The sequence below is a fragment of the Mesocricetus auratus genome, unplaced genomic scaffold (assembly GCF_017639785.1).
Source record: "Mesocricetus auratus isolate SY011 unplaced genomic scaffold, BCM_Maur_2.0 Super-Scaffold_100009, whole genome shotgun sequence".
In the NCBI taxonomy this organism is placed as follows: domain Eukaryota; kingdom Metazoa; phylum Chordata; class Mammalia; order Rodentia; family Cricetidae; genus Mesocricetus; species Mesocricetus auratus.
This window is the reverse complement of record NW_024429193.1, coordinates 9,685,877-9,703,878: the sequence shown is the minus strand read 5'-3', so window position 1 is coordinate 9,703,878 and position 18,002 is coordinate 9,685,877. Positions and strand designations below refer to the sequence as shown.

The following is an 18,002-nucleotide window of genomic DNA, read 5'->3' as shown; positions in this document are numbered from 1 at the left end:
GATGGAGAAGAAAGGTCAGCTCACGGGTCAATGCACTCACACCCTGAATGTGAAGTTAGTACAAACCGAACAATACTGTTTTCCTATTGTTTTTAATGTCTTGAAATGTCAGAGGAGTGTGTGAAAAACAGGAGAGAGACAGAGAGAGAGACAGAGAGAGACAGAGAGACAGAGAGAAGCCCTCTAATCATGCCAAAAAATTTCATCAGTGATGTTTTGGAAGATTGACATACTTTTTTTACAAGTTTTATTAATCATTTTTCCCCTCAGGATTCACTGCTATATAAGAAATACTTCATTTTTCATTTTTTTGGACTAAGCCAGCACTGCCCCACTGATGTACAATGTTAAATAAAATAAGTAAATAATTAAATAATAAATAAATAAATCTGACAATTTCCCAAAGTAGGGGAACAGGCAAAGCTTCTATGCAATATGTCCACCATGAACACACAGAACATACGAGTATATCTATCAATCATTCACATTGGATTAAGTGTCTGTTATTATTTTGAGGGATGGATTATCCTGGCCAATAAACACATTTAAAAATACCAAAAGTTAAGCATTTTTTAAAATATCAAGAAAATTTCTTTTCTTTTTTTCCTTTTTTTTTGGCTGTCTTACTTTTCATATGAATCCAGTGATGTCTTTTAGGTCATCTGATTTTCCATCTCTGAGAAGTTATCAAAAAGTGACATAGCATGCAATAAGCAAACAGATGAGCTGAAGCCAAGAACTGTCCTGTCGGATCCCCAGGTCTATGTTACAGCCGGACGTGTCTTAACTGGGGAGGGAAAGTGAACCTAATTTACATCCTTCATGGCTTCAGACTGAATTGTTGCAGATGAGCGCTAAGGGTGTACTGCTCAGTGATAGAATAGTTAATTAGCATGTATAAGGTCAGGGGTTCCATCTCCAGCAAGCAAACAAGAAACACAAAACAGTCTTCTCCCTGTGAAGGCTGATCTTCACTCTTGTGATTTTGCTTCTTTTCCAGGCTAGGGAAGTCCTCTGCCTCTGAGTGATATCTCCAGATTTTGAGCAGCTGAGACAGGGTCCTGTTATATAGCCTAGGCTGCCTGCCCCAAACCCCATACCCTCCTGCCTCAGATTTCAAAGTGCTGAACATATAGTTGTTTTCCCCCGATTTGAATATGATCATTTGTTATGACATGCTGCATGAGGGAGGCCAGGGCAGGTCCCAGGGCAGGTGAGAGACAAACAGGCCGTGCTGGAAGCTTTACTGAGGAAGGGAAGGGAACTAGGAAAGAGAGAGAGAGAGAGAGAGAGAGAGAGAGAGAGAGAGAGAGAGAGAGAGAATAAGAGAGAGAGGCAAAGATGTGTCTACCTCCTCTTCGGAGGGAGGGACAATGGGGAAGAGGAAATAGTAGGAGATTGTCTCTTAAAGGGACCTTTTGAAGCTGCATACAGAACCAGGGTACTGCTTGCCATTAGTCCAGGGGTGATGCACTCTTCCAGATCTACAAAGGGGTGGGGCCAAAGTGTGCCTGGACACTAACACATAGCCCTCCCTTACTCCCATTTTCCAAAACCGAACACCCAAATGTTTCTTTCCTTATCTCTGTGTCCATTGGAGAGACATTCAACTCACTCACTGTTAGGGTCACCTGATATTTACAGTCTGTTTCAGGTAGTCTTCTAATCTTGGAGGAGAAAAATATTTTTTCTATGCATGGGAAGGTTTTCCCTGAGTAGGAAAACCAATAACATGTTCTTATGGGCATACACAGACCACACACACACACACACACACACACACACACACACACACACACACACACAGTTTGGGCAAGAGAGTGAGATGCTCAATGAAAAGTAAAGTAAGATAAAGTTGTAGAAGATCCGATCTAATTTCCATTGGGTGTGATGTGTGTGACACACTGGTCTATAGTCACCATAAAGGCCAGTTTGTTTAGTTCCATCATGCTTTCTGTAGCCCGAGCTGCATTCATAGTAGGTAATAGCAGTGAGCTACAGTTTTCTCCCCTGGGTGAGATGGGGAGTTGCCTGTTCTCCCTCAACCTGTACCTTATTGACCAGGCTGACAGGTCAAGGTGGGGGCAGACACAATCGTGGCATCTAGTCCTCTTTAAGTTGCCCTGCTCCTTCTACCTGGTCTTGAAGTCCTGAGCGCCTGTTCAGATGGCAGAAGAGGAGCCCCATGCTTCGGGAACATTCCTGCAACAGTTGGTACAAAGCACAGCTCTCACTGCAAAAGGGGTAAGACTTTATTCTTGAGACAGAGTGCCTTGTGAGAACGGATGTGGGTTGTAGTAAATAACATTTCTCAACTTGGAAATGGTTTCATGAAGTTTTGGGACTAAGGAATAAAGGAAACTCATGAAGAAGCTGGGTGGTGGTGGCACACGCCTTCAACCCTAGCACTTGGGAGGAGGAGGCAGAGGCAGGCAGATCTCAGGGAGTCAGAGGTCAGACTGGTCTACAAAGCTGGAGTTCCAGGACAGCCAGGGCTACACAGAGAAACCCTGTCTCAAAAAAAAAAATCCCAAAACAATAGAAGTAATAAGTCATACCATTTTGCAGACACTTTGATGGGAACATCAGCAGGGTGAGTTACAGCAGTTCGGGAAAGACTGCTACACAGATTTCAGGTGTTACCCGACGGTGTTCTTAGCTTCTGAATTGGAAATTGGTAGCCTGTGAAGCCAATCCACGCCAAAGGTTTCATGTGACAGTCACAAGGACGTGAGGCCAGACACAGAGGCGGGCGGTGAGTGACCATTAAGTGACACTCTGATTCCGTACGTGTGACATCACAGCTCTTGTTCCCACCCGCGACAGTATAGGTTTAACCATCCAGCCTTGTAGACTCTGTAACATGGTGCAGTGGCCTCTTTCTGGGAGCTTCCGTTCACGGAACACACAGAAGGCCACGTTTAAACTGAGCCCTAACCAAGTCCAGCCTGGGAGGGGTCAGCACCTCGGTCCTCTAGAACTGCAGTGATGACCTGAATGTGGTCAGTCCAGCGGAGGACGGCCCAAACTCTGGCAAAATGAGAGGTGCTGAGATCTCCAACCCCCCGCCCTTGCCGGTCCTGGAGCTGTGCCGTGGACAGCTGGGACCAGCGCGCCATGCTCTCTGCACAGAGGAGCAAAGCCAAGGAAGTGGTGGATAGACGTGAGCCACAGGGTAGAAATCTGCCCTCGCACCCTGTCGTGGTCCCCAGGCAGCCTGGAACGCACTGCGAAGGTGCTGGCTAGTTCACGACCTAGTTTCCTCCGTGGACTCACAAAGGTTAAGAACGAGTCCCCCTTCCCGCTGGTGACACCACCCGCCAGGGGGCTTTTCCACCACGGGACATGGCACTGTCCTTGTCCCAAAGGCATTATGCTGTCTGTGGCCTTCCTGTGGACTGGAATCTTAGTGAAATAAGGACACCACAAAGGAGATTGACCCGCACTAATCTATAATCCTTTCATTGTGTTGTAAAATTATGAGAATTATTCAAGTGAAATAGGAAATTGACTGCCATTTGATTAAATAAAAGGGAAGGAGCACAAAGTAATTTTCTTAAATTGAGGGCAAATAACTGTCACAAAAATCAAATTTCTTGGCGTACAAATAGGTCACATCCTTTGTCTAACGGGCATGTTTGGGTGGGAGAAAAATGAGTGGATGGGTGGCCCTGGATACCCTCACCCTGAATACCCCTCAGCCAGTCCAGCTCACTCCCTTAGCAAGGAAGGCGCTCAAGCCGCCTCCACAAGCTCAGCAGGCCGAGTTCCAAGGCATATACACCATTGAATTTAGCAATTTGTATCCCGAAGACCTTTCGTGCACAGCGATGGGACAGCTCTCAGCACGCAGGAAAAGCAGCTGTGGACGAGGTGTGCCCCCCTTCCCCGGGAAACTCCTGATAGTCTTGAAACTTTCCTGTCAGACTATTATACGATCCAGGGCCTTTTCCAAGCAGGAAGTATGATATTCCAAAGACAACTTGACCTCCCGATTGAAAATAGGCCTGGGTGAGTAGGTGGGTGGAGTTGGGAGCCATGAGAAGGGGAATCAGGCCTTCTTTAAGTCGACCAAATTCACAGATACAAGCAAGTTCATGTCGGTAGGAACACACGCTACCACTTCTCTTAGGACAAAAGTCCCAATTGTTTATTCTCTTCGGAGTAATTCTTAGGCGTCTCCTCCCTCGCCCCCGCCCCTGTGGGGGTGTTTCTAAACGTTTAAGCGTTCCCTAAAAAAGTCAGCGTAATTACAGAAAGCAGCCTTTGCACAAGAGTATCCTGTTTTGTTTCCTGCATACTCATTGGAGTGGCTCCTCTGAATCCTAGACAGCCTCCAGCTCCAGGGGCAAGTCTCAGGATTCTTTGCTGGGGGCTGGTACACACCACTCCTCAGCAGCGGGCCTGTTGGTCCCCAGGACCTGTAAGCCCACAATTGCGCTATTGTTTACTTTGCAGTCAGAAAAGCAATGGTCCCCATAATCCTAACAGCCATGTTCCCTCAGCGGCAGGTCCCCCACCTCTGGTTCCCAGAGGGGCTTCAAACGCAGGCGATGGATTAGCATCTCCATGGCTCGATGCAATCTATGGCCAGCCCATCAGCAATAGCCCTTTGAAAAGCGTGGTCAAGGCTAAATGATTTGCTGTGAGACAATTTTGTTCTTGAGGTAGAGAGAAATTAGGGATAACTTCTGAGGACTGAATGCGGGCTGAGGGGCAACACAATGCCTGGGACCTCTTGCCCTCTCTCAGCGTCGGGTTCTGTGGCAGGGGGTGGGGGAGGGGGGAGAGCCCGATTGTGTGCGGAGGATCAGAACATCCCCTCCATGAGAAAGACACATGCCACTGCCAATTAACCATCAGCGGGGCGAGATGCTGATCCTTTCTGCCAGATTCTGTGGGAAGTGTGCCTTGTTAGAGCGTTGAAGCCCAAGGAAGAATACAGCAGCAGTCCACATCACGTGCACTCGTTCTGTGAGGAAACGCAGAGCGGGCACTCTGGGGTTTGGGAAAGTAAATAAATAAACAAATAATAAACACGCGCTGTTGCTCTTCCCGGTCTCTGCTTCAGTCCTGACACTGAAAATCGCCGAGTGGAATCCTGCTTTCTCTCCGAGTTTTTGCCGTGGGGGGGGGACTTGCATTTTAAATCAGCTCCATCACAACCCTGAGAGTGATCAGGGGCTGCTAATTCCCTCCTTAACCATCTCCTACCCTTCCCCCTCCGTGGCACTTTGAGCCAGAGTGGCTGGCCTGGGACTGGGAGATTCTCTAGGGCCGGTGTCTGTGGCCCCAATAAGAAGGAACTTTTTCCCGGCTTTCAGCTGGTTCCTGGCATGGGGGGCGGGCATCTGTGGTGAGTGGTAACTCGGGACTCACTTTTCATCCCGTCAGCCTGTGGTTAGGCTTAGTGGCGTTTCTTTCTTATCCCAGCCACTGGCAGTCAATCCCCTGAAGATATATGGTTTTTCTTCGCTTTTTTTTTTCCCCTGAAAAGGAAGGAAACAACTCTCATTGCCCCTCTTTACCCTTAAGACACAAGTACAAAATAGCAGTGCATGCTCTTTAGGTAAGTTGGGGTAGACAGAAAAGGGATGACTCCTGGGGTTCACTGTTTCCCAGTTCAATTTATGCCCTTTGCTGTAACTAAATCGCTGACATACTGTTTCATTAAAGCATCGAGGGCAAACGACACTGCTGCCTTTTCATGTTGAGAACAAACAAGGCAAACTTAAAACGGGAGGATTTAGGGTGTAATATTGTCACTTTGAGAAGAACCAGGAAAATATTAAACACCAAAATTGTTAGGACAAAACGGGGGCCTGTGCAGATGTAGGGGTCCGAGGATGGAGAGAGACGGCCACTTGGTGCAATTAACAGAGTTTAGCATCTATTGAATCACTCTGGAAGAAAGAAACAGTAGAAGGTTGCGGACATTGTATATTGCCAAGTCAGGCTGTTGTAGAGTCATCAAGAGCTGCAGTCCACCAGCAAGACTGAAGAAAGGAATCTTCAGTCATTTCTTAAAGTGAGGACGGCTGCACACTGCAGCGGGTGGGGCCGGTGGGGGAAAGCCATCATCTCAGAACGCAAGAGAGCTTTGTCGGGAATGAGGAGCTGTCACTCCCTAGTCACTGCTCTCGGAGGTCCTCGGCAGCAGCAACTTCCTGAAACTCCCCAAGTCCCTTCCCACCTTACAGCACTTGCACCCCAGCCTCTGACTGGAAATGCGTGTCCTGGGACTCTGATGGAGCTCTCTACTCACTCTGACCACAGTGCTCAAACCCCTGTCAGGCTCCCAGCCCTCCCCCCTTCTCTTCTCTCTGCCCCTCCCTCCCTTCCTCCTTCCCCCCCTCTCTCTTTCTTTTTCTTTTTTCCTTCCTTTCTTCTTTTCCTTCTGTCATCCTCCTCCCTTCCTCCCGTCCCTCCCCACTGCCTCCCTTTTGGCGCCTGATGACTGAGTCTTCTACAGACTGGGGTGGTCCTGTTCTGTGATGGAGGCTGACTTTGAACTTCTAACCCTCTTGTCTTTGTATCCCAAGTCCTAGAATTACAGGTGTGCATCCTCCACACCCAGACCATGCAGCACTGGGGACTGAACCCAGGAGACTTCATACGTGTGCATTAAGTAAGCACTTCTCTAGTTCTCTGCATTCCCAGGCTCTCTGCTTTATTTTTGTGCAAGAGCGAAGCCTAGGAGGGTGTGGCTATCTGATCGCCTGTCCCTGTGTTTCCGTATGGGCGCTTTTCATCTTCTCTCCACCTCCTTTCCTTCCTTACTCTAAATTCATGCACGTGTCCATCTGCACAACCCTTTTTCATCTCTCCTTACTGTTGTCAAGAAAACGGTTGTACAGAGCCAGCATGATCTGGTACATGAAGAAATCATTGTGAGCTTTTCCTTAATTGATTTACTTTATGGGTATGGGTGCTTTGTCTGAATGTGCGGGCCTGATGCCTGTGGAGTATAGAATAGAGTGTACATTTCTTTGGGACTGAAGCTAGAGACGGTTGGGAGCCTCCACACCTGTGCTGGGAATTGAACCCAGGCCTTTTGAAGGGCAAACCGGTGCTCATAAACACCGAACAAACTTGCCTTCCCTGGGAATCACTGTTTTCTTTTGGTGTGTGTGTGTGTGTGTGTGTGTGTGTGTGTGTGTGTGTGTGTGTGTGTGTTTTGAAATGAAACCACTAGTTTTGAGGAACAGATGACTTAGGGGCCTCAGTATCCCAGCTCAGGGCACAGCTAAGGGAGGCAGAGACCTGACTTTCCTGCGATGTTTTCCGAGCAGCAGGAGACTCATGGTTCTCAGAAAATGCAACCAACTGAGGGGTGAACAACTGAGGGTTGATTAATGATTTGGGGAGCACCTAACACCAAGGTGGGCTGCTTAGCAAGGATGTGTTTCTTTGCTCTCAAAGTTGCCAGATTAAACAGAACATGGCACGTGGCTCTGCCGTGAGGTCCACAGCTCAGCTTCCTGTGACAGAAGATACAATGACAGGAGGAAAACAAAAACAAAAACAAAAACAAAAACCACAGATTCCCTTAGACAGAGTTTCTGTGGCACAGGGCTTCCCAGTCGAGACTCAAAGATCCAGGGAAACCTCTTTCCATGCTCAGGCTTGCTGAGGGCTGTAAGAAGGGTAGTGGTGTGCTACACTTCCAAGGGGTAGGGACAGCCACTAACAAAACTGTACACAAGTCCACGGGAGCCAGCAGTGCTTAAAGAAGTGAGAACAGACAAAGGAAAATGATCAGATGCTCGAACAGAGAGGAGGAAACCCAGCAAGTTCGGGCTGTTCAGACTTTTCTTCATCTCTCTGTGACACATTCCTTCCTCCCAGGTATGGGGCAGAACCTCCCTGTACAATCAGAGAAGTAGGTCACGGAATTTCTCTCTGGCCATGCATAGGAAGTCAGGAGAAGGTCAGAGCGTACTTCTGGTGTTCTGACCTGCCTGGAGGGGGAAGAGGCCTCTGATTCCCGTGAATTGCTTGGGGGAAGGGGAACAGAATGATGGCCCTCAGATAGAAGGACAGAGAAGGGACGTGAGGGGCTCCGAAGAGCCTTTGAACATCTTTCTCTTTAAAGTGTGTGAAAGGTCTACCGATCCTGGCAGCCTCTTCTGAGCCCCAGCATCATCTTCCTAGCCTTGTGGGTTATTGACACCTCAGAGGTCCTCCTTGCAGGCTATCCTAAAACAGGAAATGTTTACTGACTCACAGAGCACACGTTTCTCCTCCATAGAAAAGGTGACAGCAGAGGCCGGGTGAGGCACAAGGAGCCACTGTTTCTCATGGTGAGTCACTGAGCGGAGCACAAACTCATAGACCAGCCTGGCTACCAGGAGCAATGGGTCACCACAGCAAAAACAGATTTGGATAGAAAGGCACTATGGAGAATCCACAAACAGATTCTTGGAAAGTCTTCCTTATTTTAGGGCTGCATGGGGTGATTCAGGCTCCCTTTTTCTTTTAAAATATTTTACTTGGAAACATTTTTACTCTCTCCCCATGTGTGTATATGTGTGTGTGTGTGTGTGTGTGTGTGTGTGTGTGTGTGTGTGTGCGCGCGCGCGCGCGTGCGTTCTTGCTGGGCATGTGTTTTGGTATACATGTGGAAGTTTGAGGAAACTTGTGGGGACCAGTTCTGTGGGGGCCACTTCTCTCTTTCTACCCTGTGGCATCTAGGGATTGAACTCAAGTTTCATGCTTGGCAGCAAAGTGTCAAGAAATAGCTAAGCCATTTCTCTGGCCATTTTTTTGTTCTTCTGAGATAGAGTCTTATACCTGGAATGTGCTATGCATCTTTGCATATTGCTTTGGACTCAGTCTTCTTGTCTCTGTCTCCTGAGTGCTAGGATCGTGGGTGTGCACAGCTAGCGCATTCTTGGAAACCTAATCCAGGGCGTTCTGCATGGGAGGAAAGCAGTGGACCAGCTGACCTTCAAACCCAAGCCCTTACTAGGAAAGTGTGAAAGTGTGTATTTTCCATCTGTGGGACATATGGGCTGACTCATGAATATTTTTGGATGAGTGGGACTTGTAGGTGTCAGAGTTCAGGGCCCGGTACCCCCAAATCTAGCATGTTGACGTGCCAGTGTGCCACGCATACTGGGTAATCCCTCTGCCACTGAGCTCCACCCATGGCTGGCTGCCACATTATTTACCGTAAGCTGAAGAAAACAAAGACCTCCGTCCACAGAAGCGAAAATGCTCTCTCTCTTTTCTCCCCTGAAGCATGGTTCTCTGACCTACCTCCCTTAAATGAAAATCCGAAGACTCCCATGTCCCAAGTATCCTGCCTTATACCTGGAGGGCAATGAGAGTCTGAGTGTCCTGGCTCTGCTTACGAAGCTCTCCCAGCCTGACTGTTTCTCAAGTCATATTTCCACACGATGATCCACGATGATCGTTTTTTGTTTTTGTTTTTGTTTTTGTTTTTGTTTTTTTTGCTTTTTGGGTTTCATTGGCGAAGGCTCCATACCACAGAGAATGCTGGGCAAATAGCATTGTCATGCTTTTCTCTTGTTTTATCTTTTACTAGAGGGTGGTCAGTCACGAGCTGTGGGCTAGATGAGGAACAAATAGAACCATATCTTCTGCAGACTCTGGGTCCAACGGAACCCTCTTGGGAGACTGCAGAAACGTTGGGCAAAAACTGATGAAAGGGTGATTTTTTTTAAAAACAATGTCCATAAGGTCTCAGTGTCTTGCTTATAGAGAAGAAGAGCCAGTTTTTCTTGTCTCTTGCTTCTCAAGTTCAGATGAGCGGTCAGAAAGCACTGGAATGCTTTTCTCTTGTTACTCTGTCCTTTGTCGTGGGATATCAGGTGAAAACCTTGGGCTTAGTGAGGGGAAACTGGCTTTTTTCCCCCTTCATAGATGCCTAAGTACACACGCCAAGCTTAGCCCAGAGACTCCTCTCCTAAAGCAGGTTCACATCTCCTTTGCTGACAGTTCGTGATATGTAGCAAAGGTTCAAGCCAGTGAGGTAGGGGAACAAACCCATCAGGACAGAGAAATGAAGAAAATAGGACTTGCGAGTTCAGATATACTGGAGTGTGCGTACATGTGAGCCTGTGCTTGTCTTGTGTGTATATACGACGGGCTTTACTCCCTCACCCCCCCTCCTCTTCCTCCCTTTGTTATGCCTCAGAGGACAATATAGATGGGAATTTGTAGAGCCTCTGTGGATTAATCCGTCATATTCTGACAACTGGATTCCCAGAAAGAGAATTAGACTTTTGGACTGGAATCCTTTTCAGTTGAATCTTACAAAGTGCTCACTTGAAGGCTGACCCTTAGTGGGTCCTCCAGCAATATTAGTTACTAGTGTTGATATTAATTGTTCCTTTGAGACACCATGCATGAGCTAGCAACATACGGCAGAGGGTGAAGGCACCTGCCCTGTGAGACTGATGACCTAAGTTTGATTCTGGGAATTCATTCATGGTAAAAGGAGAGGACAGACTCCCAGTGTTTGTCGTCTGACTTTAGGACTTTAGGACATACATGAATTCACACACACACACACACACACACACACACACACACCCCTAAGTAAACAAACAAATAAATAAAAATAAAAAAAAACAAAGCATTTGTGGTAGAGGGTTTGCCGAGGATGTGAGAGTCTCTGGATTTCATCTTCACCACTACAACAAATAAACAAACAAGCATTCCAAGTCCAACCAGCTAATTCATGTCTCAGCACATTGCTGGCTGCTGGTGTGACATCAAACAGGTGAAGACAAAGTCACTGGACTGACGTTTATAGTGATGGATAAAGAATAAAATATTAAACAACTTAAGAAAAATCAGCAGAGCTAGATTTTTGAACCATTATCTACCCAAAGGTAAATTTGTCTTATTTGGTATCTCTAATCAAGAAGATTAAAAGTGGAGGCAAGACTCAATGCTTTTCGTTCTTGGAATTAAAATGTTCATTTACATTTAAAACTGCCTTGGTGCAGCAATAGGTTTTGTGGTAAGAACGGATGGCGGACAGAGTAACCGAGAGTACTTCTCAAGTATCCACGTAGGACAAAAACCTCCCGGCATTAGCAATTGACGTCTCAATTGGCTTTTCAGCTACACTGTGGTTTACTGTACTCTTTACATCAGCTCCACGAAGACACTACGTACCGTTGTGCCTGTTGGAAAATCATTATGGTGCAATTAAAAGCAATGTTGTTTCACAGATGAGCCTGGGCCTCTCCCCTGTGTCTCATGGCTGGGCACCGCCTTGAGCCTCTTGTGACTATGTGCACTTGCGATGGTCAAGAGAGCCAGCTGTCAAAGAAACACTCAACAGATGGCAGTTACAAGGGACAAGTCATCCTTCCTGGAAGCCTCTCTGACACCCGAGCTGGAGGCCTCCGTCAGCGCTGGTGTGCAAATTGACTCCTTTCAAGTAACAGTGGTCTGGAATGTTCAGCGACAAAATTAACCTCCCTCCAAAAATGAAGGAAATTTAATTGCCCTTATGAAACAAAGTGCACGATATAATACTTAAATATATTGTCCCTTTGAAAACTTTTAAATTCTGGTAGACTAGAGTGACAGACCGAGAGAAAGTTGACACATCACTAAGTGGACTTCTTTTTCCTTAGGATGAGAGCAAAGCTATACTGGTCCTCTTTCACATTGTGTGAAGCTACATAAAGATTGGTTTTATATTTCTTTCTTTCTTTCTTTTTTTAAAGAGCAATTTAACCTTGGCCTTGGTAATGACACAACTTGTTGAATGACATGGTCTGTAATGAAATTAGCCTAAGTGGTTTGAGAATTAATTAAGTGGTTTCATTTTACATTGTAGCTGGCGTTTTAACACAAAATATTTAAGCCTCCCTCTTTGTTATGGTTCCTGTTTATATGTGAGTGTGTGTGTGTAACATTGCTTGAGGAAGAAATCTATGGCTGAGGATCCTAGACAATGTATTGAAAGGTGCCTGGACAGAGCCTCATTACTCAGTATTCAGAATGTGAGTTGCAGAAGATTTCTGACTCATGTTCCTTCCTGTCAGTCTCACAAAAGACTCAGGTGCTGGAGCCTCAGCTCTGTCTAGAGAACATTCCAGTCTGTCTGGGTATGTAATCCAATGACAGGACAGTCTTGAATAATGGGCCTTCCTCTGTGTCCTGCAAAAAATGTCCTATGCGCACCTGCCTGCTACCCCAACCCCCTTTCCAAAGTCTCCAAATGGTGTTGGTCCAAGCATAAATGTAGGCTGTCAAATCTTGAAAGCAGGATATGTGGGATTACTATGTCCTGTGTCAAAATTGTCTTTCCTTTCTGATGTTATCAAAATTGTGTCCTAAGGTTTATCTTTAGTCTAAAACTCTGACATGTATATTGTCTAGTCATGTCTGGGAAGAAGAGACCACCTGCTGTATGTATATGCTTTCTGTTAATGTAATCACACTTTGGTCTTACTGGTTTCTCTCTAGACAAGCTATGAGATGAACTTTCTCGCTGTCTCTCTGTCTCTCTCCTCTTTCTCTGGTAAATAAACAAGGAAGAAGAGTCAGGAACACAGCCTGGCATAAATGGCATAGTATTCATTTAAAATATATTGTATGTGTTTGAGACCAAAAGATTTCACTTATTCTAAGAGCTTAATGAATGTCAGGCATTGCACTAAGTCCTCTACATACATCATTAGATTTTATTTTATTTTTTGTTTTGTTTTTATGAGACAGAGTTTCTCTGTATTGTTTTGGAGGCTGTCTGTCCAGCCCGGCCTCGAACTCACAGAGATCCAGCTGCCTCTGCCTCCCGAGTGCTGGGATTAAAGGCATGCGCCACCACTGCCTGGCTAGATTTTATTTTTAATACATGTATTGGATGGGTTAACGCCCGCCAGGGCGGCACACTGAAAATAATTTCAAAGTTGATCATACACCCGAGCCTAGGTCATTTTCCAGACTTCTACATTTTTCCAGAGGAATATAAGTATTTCTTGTCTAAAAAATTACTACTTTTTTCCAAGACAGGGTTTCTTTGTGTAGCTCTGGCTGTCCTGGAACTCACTCTATAGGCCAGGCTGGCCTCATACTCAGAGATCTGCCTACATCCATCTTTCTAGTGTTGGGATTAAAGGTGTGTACCACCATCCCTGCCACTATTACTCTCTTTATGTATATGTTTGTAGAGTACTGCCATATCATTAATAGATGCATGGGCTAATTAAGAAAGCACTGAAAGTATGCATTTGTTTGTATGAAAGGCATCTTTATAACTTAAAATACTACAATTTCTATAAAGTTGTAATAGACAATAAATACGTGTTTTTCTTCTTTTTCCAAAGTGGAATGCCTTGCTAATTCACATGCCATCTTTGCAAAGGGGCCGTGACAATCTTCTTTGTACTGTTGCAATTGTAGTATAGCACATACATGTTCTTTTGATGGATTCAGAGTAATAAGTGGGCTGACATTTCAAAATTTCTCTCTGAAAATTTCTTCGTAATACAAATAATTTTATGATTTCCTTCCGTGGAAATTAAACAAAAATTCTTCTCATCTACTGAATTGAAATATGCCTGCAACAACAGTGCTGGAAGAATTTTAGACCCTTCTCCAACAGCCTACAAATGGTAACGCACTCCAGGCCGAGATCGTCAGGAATGACGTAACAGGACATGTTTTCAAAGGTAATTAATAAATCAGGATCTATGCAATACGGGGGTTGAAGAGAGGGGACAGGTTACTGCCCCCACCCCGTCCCCGTGTGAGCTGAGAAATCAAACCTAGGACCTCATACCTGAGAGGTTAGCCCTCTACCGATGGAACTGTGTCCTCTATGCACTTTTAACTGCAGCGGTATGAATTAAGTGTGTGTCTGGGTGTGCACAACAGAATGCTCGGTGGTCATCTCTGCGTGTTACCGTGGTGCCGGTCTAGGAGGACATTTGGAGACAGCTCTGGCACTTACATGGACACAAGGGGCCACGCGCAGCTGAGATGAAGTAGATAAAGGACTTAGAACACGCTTGGGTTCAGGCACCCACAGATCTGAGCCCTGCAGCGGGTGGGGCTGTGAAGCCGCGCTAGTGATTTGCCAAGACTCTGCTACCTAGTCCAAGCAGGTGAGAGAGATTCGCTTTGGGGAACACGCCCCGGTTTTACAGTCTCTGCTCTGGGTAGGTGCAGACTTCATCTGCGGTTATGATTGATGTTCAAGGGCGTAAGTAAACTGCAGGCTTTGCAAAGAGTCTGTTGCATCGGGTGGATATAATTTAATCAGGTGGCACTTTTTTTCTTTTCCTGAAGATGAAACACACAATGAGGACCAAAAAAAAAAAAAAAAAAAAAAAAAAAAGAGGCTCAGGAGGTGTAAGGATTCAGGCATTGCGCTGGCCTACCCCTGTCACCTGGCAGAATGCACTCAGGCGGCACCCTGGTCAGCCCAGGTGCAAAGGACCCCTTTAAAAGACAGACCCACTCACCATCTCTTCCTGCTCCCGTTTTCTCAGGTCTCAGTCTGCACTCTCTTCCTGCTCTCCCCACTCTCTCTCCTGCTGTCCTCCTGGGGCATCAGGACTTTTCCTGTCTCCCTCTCCTCTTCTGTCCTCCCTCTGTCTCTTTACCTCTCTTCTCTTTCCTTCCTCCCCCCCCTTTCTAACGAAACTTCTCACTCAAGCTCTGTCTGCCTGGTGAGTTTGTCCCTCCACCTCGGTCTCTCTTGCCTGCCCTGGAATGCGCCAAGGTCACCCACGCAAAGTCCCCTTCCAGCTTTACCCTAACAAGGCATTGCACATCCCTAAATATTTTATGCCTACACTAAAGGCAATGCTGTGCTCTCCAGTCCTCTCCGGAGGAGTATCTGCTCACAGTCATCTCCTCACCAGCTACAAACCCCAAGGCCACTCTTCCAGGGTTTCTTGTGTGTTGTTTTCGTGTTGGCCCTTCGGTCTGTGTTCCCATATCTGCATGTAAAGGCCAGGCTCTTTGCATGTAAGAAGACGGGCGGTGGTGATTTCATCTGGAATATGGACCCCTGTGCTTTTACCCAGATGATATTTAACGATTGGCCGTTTAACGTACTTCGTCTTCCTCAGCCCCGAGTTCAAACAGAAGCAGCTGCTATTGGGCGTGCGATAATATTGAACTTCCCACCAACGGCGGCCTGTGAGAGTGTCTTAGCTTCAGCTACCGAGCCCGTCTGGCCTTTCCCCTATGCCTGACAACAGAGGGAGAGGAGCTGTTTACTTCCCATCGGTGCAATCTGGGGCAGAATGTGTAATCATGCTAGCAAAAGATCTTCAAATCAAAACCCCTCGTGTTAGTAGCGATCTGCAGCTCTAGAGGACAAAACAATGCACTTTAGCTCATTATCAAAAGAACAGAGAGAAAGCTCAAGAAATTCGGAAACTCCTGCTGAGCTGAAATCAATCAATCCACAGGGTAGAGGTGTCCCTGGCAGTGAATCTGCAAGAGAAAGTTTCTGATAACCTCTATTTGCTCTCTTTAGTGTGTGGAAGGGTAGGTATTTGAAGAGCCTCCCCTCTCATAGTTTTAAAAGGTATTTAGACAGTCGCAAAACTGGAGTGTTGGAGAAATTATCTATGAAAACAAATATTCAAAAGTCTAAAGCTGACCTGAGGTGTGACTTAATTGGTAGTACGCTTTCATATTATGAAGAATGCCTTGGGTTCCGTCCCCCCAGCACTGAATAAATCAGGGTATGGAGTACATGCCAGCACTCAGGAAACAGAGACACGAGAATCAACTGTTTAAGGGCAACCTCCACTACATAGCCACTTGGAAGCTACAGGAGACTCTGGCTTAAAAAACATCATCATGATCATGACCATCATCATCATCATCATCATCATCATCATCACAACACACACACACACACAAACCAAACCTAACACATAAGATACGTAAAGACATTGAAGACTTTTGGAAAGAGAAATATGACAGCTATGTTAACAAATAAAATAAATGGTCTACATTTGACTTTAAGGCCTTTAGAAATATTGTCAAGATCTTAAAAAATGAGTACAGGCTATGCCTTTCCTCATAAATTTTTTGTTAACATTGTAACATCTGTAAATCAGGATTTACAGGAATAGAAAAATGATGATGAATTCTCACTGTAATTACAAGCCTGTCAGATAACAACTGTTACCTAGTTATGATGGTATCTAATCCCCTGACTGCATAGAGTGGACCAAAAGCAGTTTTCTTTTCTAACAAGAGAATCCTAAAAGGCAGAGGAGACCACAGGGCCAGATGTTTTTACTGTGGGCATTGTACTTGAAGGTGAATCTAACGGTATTAGACTTCTATCTGTTGCAACATCTTTCATTAAGAAATTTTTTAAACAATCTTATTTTATATACCAATCCCAGTTCCCTCTCCCTCCCATCCTCCCACTCCTCCCACCATCTCCCCACCCCACCCCACCCCACCCACCATCTACTTGTCAGAGAGGGTGAGTCTTCCAAGTAGACTCATCAAAGTCTGTCACATCATCTGTGGCAGGACCAAGACCCTCCCCGTTGTATCTAGTTTGAGCAAGGTGCCCCACCACAAGGAATGGGCTCCAAAAAGCCAGTTCATGCACTAGGGATAATTACTAGTTCCTCTGCCAGGAATCCCATAAGCTGCCCAAGCCACCCAATTGTCACTCACAATTGAGGACCAGGAAGGTTCAGTTGGGGGAAGGATAGGAAATACCTTGACAGAGGGAGTCATTATGGGGTCAATGAGAAACCTAGCATCTTTCATTATTAAAACTAGGGCCAGACTTTTCCTCCAATGGTTTCTTACATTTTATTATTATATTTTATATGTTCATAATTTAACAAATATTTACTCCTGTGCATATTAGAAAATACTGAACTGATGGTAGTTTTATTCATTTTTAGTATTGGGGTTTGACCACAGGGTCCTGTGCAGGTACCTCGTGGAAGTACAACTCCAGTGCTATCTGTATTTTTATTTTGAAGTCTCAGTAGATTGTTCAATCTGGACTCTAGCTCACTTGGTAGCCATGGAAGGCCTTGAATTTGTGAGCCTCTGGTCTCCTATCAGCTCTAAAGATATTGATGTATTTTCTGAAGTTTGATAATGTTGGGTAGTTTGGACTCACAAAGAAAGTGTGTGCTTTTAGGACTTTGCCTCATATAACTGTATTCTCACTACATAGGAAGTGGAGACAGAGGGACCAGGAGTTCAGGGTCATCCTTGCCTATGTACTAAGCACCAGGTCAGCTTGGGCTACATGAGAACTTATCTCAAGAAAACAAAACCAAAGAGTGTAATATGCTCCGACTTAACACTAGGCTATGGACAGGAAGCTGTTCAGACAGTGTATGACATTTAGCTCTCCTTCCTGGCTGGCCACAGGGCTAGGGCATGTGTTGCAGGGCTCTCAGCTTCATCTCTACTTAGGAAGAAGCCTTCCAAGGGTTTGCTTCTGTTTAGACACTAGCGGATTTCCATGTGGGCAAATGAATGTGTCGTTATGGAGAGCTGAGCCAAAATGATCATGATTCCATTAGAACACACATGATCAAAGCGTGCATTCCATTTTAACACACATCTGTCTATGTGAGTTGCTGCAAATTGAAGATCAAGTGTTCACACGTCAAGCTCAGCAAGTTAGAAAATTTGATTTGGGAATCTTTCCCAAGCTCCTTCCTTAAGTCTAAATACTGACAGGTATTTTATATGACTTTTTTTTATCCCCCTGTTTGCTCAGTTCCAAGATTTATAGGAGCTCTAATTTGAAGCATGGCAGAAATGTCACTGAGCAGACAGCAGGGGTTTCCCCCAACAAAATTTTATTATAATTGTTTCCAGGCCCAAGGGCAAATTATTATGGGGAAGTATATATTTAAAAAAAAACTGCTTGCATTCTTTTTCCTTTTAAAACTTTGAAAGTAAATTCCGCTGCTTTGGTTTGTTTCTGAGGAAGCAGATGTCCCGGTTTGTTTTTTTCTGAGCAGCCTTAGCACATGTATTTGGTGGTTGTTGTTAGT

General features: G+C 45.5%; 1 protein-coding gene and 1 pseudogene across 1 annotated transcript in view; both read right to left on the bottom strand.

Annotated features, from left to right (window-relative positions):
- The window catches only part of Adgrl2 (adhesion G protein-coupled receptor L2), a 616,339-nt gene that overhangs the window by 491,282 nt on the left and 107,055 nt on the right, over positions 1-18,002 (bottom strand). The window lies entirely within an intron of this gene.
- LOC121142492 lies at positions 13,310-13,409 on the bottom strand (annotated as a pseudogene).